We start from the raw sequence: 7,529 nt of genomic DNA, 5'->3' as shown, positions 1-7,529 counted from the left end.
AGCAGTTTGCTTTCTTCAATGATCACATCAACACGGATGTTCATTTTCTGGCTGCCTACAAAACATAGTAATGGAAGTGTATCTAGAAGTTGGACAACTAAGTAATGGTGACATGTACTAGTATGAGAGACCAGTTCAAATAATGAGTCTGGGGATAAATATGTCATAGTCATATTTAGGTTCTGGTAGACGAATTCAGCATATCAATACAAATATGAATCGACAACATAACCACTGGAGTAGAGAGTACTAGTGCTTCAATCTTTTCTGAATGAGAGAGGACTTTTAGGTCCCGGGGGTCGGGACTCCCGTTTATCCTCGCCCTCCATCCACACTGGCCGACTTGGCGATCTGTGCCAGCCCTGCACCGGCAAATGGATTTGCGAAACTACTGGGCGAACGACACTGCCCGGCCGAACCATGCACGATGGCTGATTGAACGGCTTGATACAGTACATCGTGTGTAAATGGACGTCTTGATGGGTAGCATCGTGTGTAAATCGTCCATCCTTGTCGTGTGTATAGCAGCGTTCATGGATTTGCAGGCCTATGTGAACAGTAAACCGGCAGTAGTAAAATATTTGAAAATCGAAGTGGGACGCATAGGTCACTGCTCATCCTATACAAATTCTGCCTCACCTGTCACACCTCTTGGGCACTGTTACTCCTTATCTGTCAGACGCAAGGTGCTGCACTAGAGGGTTGCCAGTTTATCATGTGAAGACCTGAAAATACTAAAAGCAGGACGGTCCATGCATGGGTCGAGTGGGCCTATTTAACTTTTCACCGGCCTTGCATTTCAAAAATAAACGAGTTTCGTTGTTATATAAGTTCAGCTTGTAGAGGCATCAAACTCTAAAGTTGAACATTGAAAAACGCGTTCAAGTAGAAGTCATAACCTTGTAGTACAGCAGACCACTATTACGCACAACAATATAACCATTGATTCATGGAGTTCCAGCTACCTCGATCAGTCCAGACTAGGAACAGTTGTGCCAGGTACAGAGATGAAACGTCGACAGGAGGAGAGAGGGCATGTAGCATGCAAAAGTTTCCAATCGCATGCAAAATTAATCAATTCACAGTGCATGCACAGCCAATGTGTTGTCGCTTCAACCTGGACCCGCCTGACCTTCTCAGAGACCTACACACGTAACCTACGCTGCGTGCTACAGCCTATGTTCGCTGCTCTTTGTCTGGTTATAAGTGGCCTACTTAATTATCCTGATCCTGCAAACGCTCTGCTGCTGGATAGACCACAGCACGAATCTTTACAATACTGAACGGACAAGATAAGCGGGAGTCGGGACTCCCGGGAGCTGTCCCACCTTTCCGCTTCTGAATACTCAATGAGGTTAGCTTTTGAAACACTGAACCAAGAACTAAAGTCATGAACGAGCATGTTCTAATCATGGGGAAATACACTAAAACACTAAAAGGTAACTTTTCTTGCTCCACGTATTAGTACGACTGACATTCTCATCATTAAAATGCAGGGCATCATGGGAAAATGGCATCAGAAATTTAGTCCGAACCTCATATTTTGTTTCGCTTGTCAAGTAAAAATTGTATCTTTACATATACAACATACATATTTTCATGAACAATTTGCTAATAAAACCGAAAGTGAAAGAGCATCCAGATTTTTGTAAGGGTGCATCAGCCAGTGTACTCTCAGATCATGACTTAAATTAAGGTACTCGATGTTAAAACGCACCTTTGCCGGTTTTCGTTGGAGAGAGCAATATCGTCCATGGGGATGTGGACACGGGTCCATCTATTGTTGTGCCAATTATTCATCAACATAGGCTGCTTCAGTCCAGAGTTCAGACACATCACATATATATTCTTCACCCCAGCCAGCTTGTGCGTCCACGCCTCAAACCACAAACCGTAAAAAACAAAAGGTTTGTGAGGTAATATTATAGCATGGAAGGAAGAACCTGTCCTCGCACCCAAACCACCGTAAAGAAAACAGTGCAAGGTAATCTTACTATTTGCATGGCAGTCAATTACCTCCTGTAGCCTCGAAACCAATATGGCGCATCCTCCTGTAATCTTACGGCTACTCAGATAATCTTACATCGATCTGTAGCAAAAATGAAATATGAGATTTAAGTAACATAGGCCACTATGACAATTCTGTAGGAGGCATTTTTTGTGATCACAAGAAACGTAGGCCACTAACAATTCTGTAGGAGGCATTTTTGGTGATAGTAAGAAACATAGGCCATTAATTAACTCTTGCACGAGGAATTTTCGGTAACCATAGAACAAATCGGTCTAATAAATTGATTCCATGTAGTGGTTCGGGGAAATACCCCACGTAACAAAAACCATCATTACAAGTAGAAATAAAATTTGTTTGAAAACAACTGAATGCCACTTAGCACTAAGTAACTAGTAGCATGAAATATTCAGAAATCACTATTACAAAACTGAATACTACCGAACTTGAAAACTGACTACAGTACTTCTGAACTTGATCTTCAAGCAGCTTAATTTTTAGGTGACCATAGATTTTCCACCAACTTCATCTGTTCAGCAATGTCTCCAGGACTGAAACACTGAATGCAACATGGTATTGTGCTATTAATAGTATTGGAGCCCTTAGGTTCACTTTTCTTCTCCCCAAAACCTGAATTTTGCTACTGGTTACTACTCCCTCCGTCCCACAATATAAGACGTTTTTGCAAGCTATGTTTAGTTTGCAAAAACGTCTTATACTATGGGATGGAGGGATTAGTAAATGGTCTGGAATTTCAATTTAATGTTACTCATACCCACCATAAATAAGAAGACATTACTCTCTACCCTCATACATTTACTGTCATCCACTTGAATAGATACCTGAAAAGCAGAATATTATCAGTTCTCCGAAGTATACTAACAAACAGATAGAGGCCCCCAACACACAAGCGCATATAACACTTTAGGATTAATATGCTTCACTACCCTAAACTGGACACAATGTTGAAAGCGTAGATATCTCAGAGGGATATTAGGTGTACCAAACTGTTCGGAATGACATGAACCCATAACACGCTATGAATCAAAAGTATAGTGAGAAACAAGATAAATAGGCAAACTCCATAACTATTGTTTCAATGCACACTAAACCATGTATTTTATCAGTGTGCCAGATACAATGGTGGGGGTCATCATATTTAACTAGTTTGTGTCTTGTAACTGAATGGTATACAAGATTACTCCTGGATTGAGGGCGGGTTAAACTGGAAATCTGCGAAGATTGACAAGCAATCGGCTGAAAACTAATTGACAATTATTCAAAAATTTCATCCTGTAAAAATTGACAATTGTATGCATGCCTAATGTGCTTTTCTTCCCGTGTGGAATACCCAGAAAAAATGACTGAAAATGAGAACTGTTTCATTCAAATTGCAAAGCCAGTGAGTAGCTCGCAAGTGTAAGTACAACATGGATGTGAATAGGGTTGTATGAGAGTAACAATCCCAGGTCAGATCTCTCACAACATCCTCCAGATTCTTGAGGAGTTGAGGACAAGTATTTTTTTTCCCATAGATCGCTTTTCGACGAGAAGTATAGTTACGGCCATTACATCTTTAATCTTAGCCAGATGCTAAAAAGAGCTAAAAAGACGACCATAAAAATCAGTACGGCCTAATTGAGTATTGTTGCACTTTACCACATCCACTGAAGTAGGAAGTTAAAATATTAGAGGCGAAAACAGTAGCATATGCATACACAAACAGTAATTCATATACAATCCAAGTATAAATCATGTGTCATGCAAATGTGGGAGCAAAGGTACGCTAACCTATGTAATGCTAGTGAACTGTGCACCTCAAAAACTCACATACATCTGAAATTACAGCAGAACCAGACAAAAATTACATGGAACTGGCGAGGAAAGCATCCACGTCTATTTTTTATAAGACGGATTTATGCCACCATGAAAGAAGGTAACCTAGAACAACACGAACAAAAGTATGTGGTTTCGAGGGACTTGAAGCTGACATAACACTCTTACCTTATTTTCATGTATAAAACAAACCAAAATCCACTGATTGGTGCACCAGTATCATATTGACTACCCAACGGGGGTAAGCACAAGCATATGTATGGTGTGAAAATGCATTACCAGCAACCTATAAGTGGCCATTATTTGTCATAATGGCCCTTGGAATAAAATGTGTGAGCAGCAAACACACCATCATTCAGTACAACTCAGCTGATTTAGAAGGTAGTTAGATCATGTTCCCCAAATTCAGATTCAGGATAATCAATCAAGAATATATACTCTGCTCACCAACATTTAACAAAGAGAAAATTTAAACAACGAAGCATTAACCACACACAGATAAGTATATTATGTATTTTCATGTTAAGAATTTCTGAAGCTATTCAGATAATGCGTCAGAATAAAAATGTTCATTGCCACTACTTCTCTAGCAAATAGACAATTAGCAAAATGCAGGCCTCCTAGAAGGAGCAAATAAACAACTATTAGGGGGGAAAGGGAAATGTTTTGTCCTCGATAGCTAAGCCACAGCAAATCAATAGCAATCATCTATTAAGGGAACATTGAGATTGATTAATTGATGACTAGCATGGCTTACTACACAAATTGGGCGGAAACACATCAATATTAAAAGTTAGGTTTATGCTAGTTCAACCAAATAAACAATAAAGATAAGACAGCAAGGAAGAGGGCCAGTCTTGTACCTCATTGCAATTGAAATAAATCTAATTTGAAACTGGTACTAATCACGAATTGCTCCAAACTGCATGAAACAAGAAAATTAAGTTACTCATATACTGAATAAGTAATATTGGTCATGCAGTCAGCTGAATAGAGAATAGCATATTGTACACACAAGATAACAAAATTAACACTTAAGTAATTGTAATGATCAGAAGCAAGAAGTCCACACTTAATTAAAACAAAAACCCTCAAAATCCTAGCATTGCCAGAAGATCTCAATACACATTCATAGGAGAGCTCTAGCTACTTCCTTTTCTTTTGCGGGAAGAGAGCTATCTATTCTCTTAACAACAAAATTCAGGATTCAACTAATTCATAAGCATCAAAAGAAACTTTAGTTTGTAACCAAACATGTACATATTCTTCTATCCTGTATTGCCCAAACAATTTATGGACTAGAATGCACGTGAGCAAACATAGAACTATCTTTGAGTTCCTTGCAGATTGCAAAAGAAAACAGAGACATAACATTGACACGGTCGCTAATTTGCGTTGCTAATTGAAAAACAACATGTGTGTGCAATGGAAACAGATCGAATTGGACATGTGCTGCCAACCTCGAGGATTTGCCTTATGAACAAATTCAGAAAAACAGATTATTCACATGCCTTAATCATATTACCAGCGGTTCTTTATGGGCTATGCGATACCTGAATACATCAAGGTGAACTTGAAGTCATGGAACTTGAGCTGGTGAGGACATCGGGCATGTTTGAGCGGTCAAAACTAATTAACAAGATGCATTCGTTCATTCAGCTTATGGTGAGTGTGTATGCTTTCGTGTCTTGCCGTGAGTACACCATACTTACCATTTTCTCGCCTGCACAGCATTTGCCTAGTCCGCAAGTCTTGCATCTTCTTCTGCTCCTAGATTTCTTGGCAGAATTCCAATTCCTTGTTTGCCTAATAAATTCACTAAATATAAAACAAATTCCTCGTAAAATGAATCATCTTTAATTGAAGAAATTTTTCTTGTAGGTTTGTGCAAATTTCGATAATACAAATATACAGAGAGTTAGCATTGTCAGCCAGGTCCAAACAGAGACATAGCATTGTCAGCTAGGTACATCTGTATAGATTGATTGTTTATGTACGTCATTACTAACATCCAATTAAGTCGGAACCATCATTTATAGCTACAAGGAAGAAAATTCTTGAATTCTAAACAAAAGCAAAAACGCAGAGAGGATTCACATGTCTTGCGAAAAAACTAAAATGTCTCAGCTGAATCAAAGTCTGATACTCTACTGTTGTTCCTTTTGCTCCGCAGCATTGAGCTCTCCTCTTCTTCTATGTCATCGGCTGGGCCTTCTTCTCCACCTCCATCATCTCACTGTCAGGTGCCTGTCTCCAGCATCACTTCCATCACTCCCTAAACTCCTCTCTTTTTTCCTTTCCTTCCCTAGTTTCTTCCCCTTCCCCTGCACCGCTCCCAAAAATCAATAACCCTAACCCTAGAAATTCAGAAATTAATGGAGGATGAGAGGTTAAGAAGAGGAGGGGGTCTTACAAGCGATAAGACCGCCGAGGGTGGAGACGGATGCAGTAGAAGGCCGCTGGCGCCGCCGAGCTCGCCCCGATCGTTGCACCGCCCACGTCGCCTCCGGTTCGCCACCGCGTGGGAGAGGGAAAGGGAAGTACACCACGCTCGAGAGAAGTAGCCATAGCAGTCAGGTCATTCCTCCGGTGCCATCCCTGCCGCCGCCGCCGCAATTGCGAAATACTCCCTCCGTTCCTAAATATTTGTCTTTCTAGACATTTCAAATGACTACTACATACGGATGTATGTAGACATATTTTAGAGTGTAGATTCACTCATTTTGCTTCGTATGTAGTCACTTGTTGTTGAAATGCCTAGAAAAACAAGTATTTAGGAACGGAGGGAGTAGAAGGGACGGGGGAAGGGGAACGTCATCATGTGAAAACTGCTCATAGCGACTGGGGAATGGGCTAGATTGTTTTTTCACATCGGGGGGAGGTGGGCTAGCTCCCGGCTATCTTTTTCCATCGATGTAAAATTACATCGGTGGACCGTAATTTTATATCGATCGATGTTTAGACCAGACTACCGCTCGGTCGATCGACCCGGGTGAAGAATAAGTAATTCTTCACCCTGAGATATATATATCGTCACCCTAGGTGAGGAATAGTTATTTTTCACCCCCCTCTATTTTATCATCAATGCATCGTAATTTTACGTTTCGTAAGTTTTGTCTTATTTCCGACGCAGAAAAGGACTGTAAGAAAATATATAATCGCCGTAAAAAATATTTTATGTTATGTAAAATTACAAACGTAAAAACATAGTCTACAATACACATAAACTGCTAATTTTCTTATCTTATGACCTATATTTTAATTTCTTATGTCAAATTTCACGTAGTGAATCAATAGGAATGTAACTATTTGAATTCGAAACGTAATTTAATTATGAAATGATCGTAAAATTACCTCGGGTGAAGAATAACTTATTCTGCACCCTGCGTGATGAATAGTAACACTATATATATATATATATATATATATATATATATACACACACACACAATTAGCTAGCTATATACAATTTCTCCTAATTTGTGTCTTCGGAGCCAATGACATTAGCCTAATTGGTGTCTTCGGAGCACGATGACAATTGGAAGTGGTTCATGGGGGCGGTAGCGGGTAATAGTATTCTCCTTTGGGATATATGACCTGGTCGAGCAAAAAATCCCGCTATTTCCTTTTGAATTGCTTCTATGTGCTCCTCTGCTAGGAGCTGCTCCTGCACCTCTCTGAACTG

The 7,529-nt window shown here is 39.9% G+C and overlaps 1 long non-coding RNA gene across 5 annotated transcripts; it reads right to left on the bottom strand.

The window, feature by feature from the left end:
• Positions 1–1,927: 1,927 nt before the first annotated feature.
• On the bottom strand, positions 1,928–6,470 carry LOC147989953 (uncharacterized). Of its 5 annotated transcripts, none has more exons than XR_015618369.1 (5): positions 6,258–6,470; positions 5,557–6,168; positions 5,398–5,473; positions 2,788–4,766; positions 1,928–2,089 (listed from the first exon to the last, which is right to left on the bottom strand). It is a non-coding gene; the product is annotated as an uncharacterized LOC147989953 (long non-coding RNA). The 5 variants fall into 5 exon arrangements; XR_015618366.1 differs by having other exon boundaries at positions 1,939–2,089; positions 2,788–2,850; positions 4,708–4,766; positions 5,398–6,168; XR_015618372.1 differs by lacking the exon at positions 5,398–5,473 and having other exon boundaries at positions 1,939–2,089; positions 2,788–2,850; positions 4,708–4,766.
• Between the last annotated feature and the right edge of the window lie 1,059 nt (positions 6,471–7,529).

This window comes from Triticum urartu, chromosome 1A (genome assembly GCF_056163025.1).
Source record: "Triticum urartu cultivar PI428250 chromosome 1A, HENAU_Tu73, whole genome shotgun sequence".
Taxonomy (NCBI): domain Eukaryota; kingdom Viridiplantae; phylum Streptophyta; class Magnoliopsida; order Poales; family Poaceae; genus Triticum; species Triticum urartu.
This window is presented reverse-complemented; position numbering and strand designations above follow the sequence as displayed.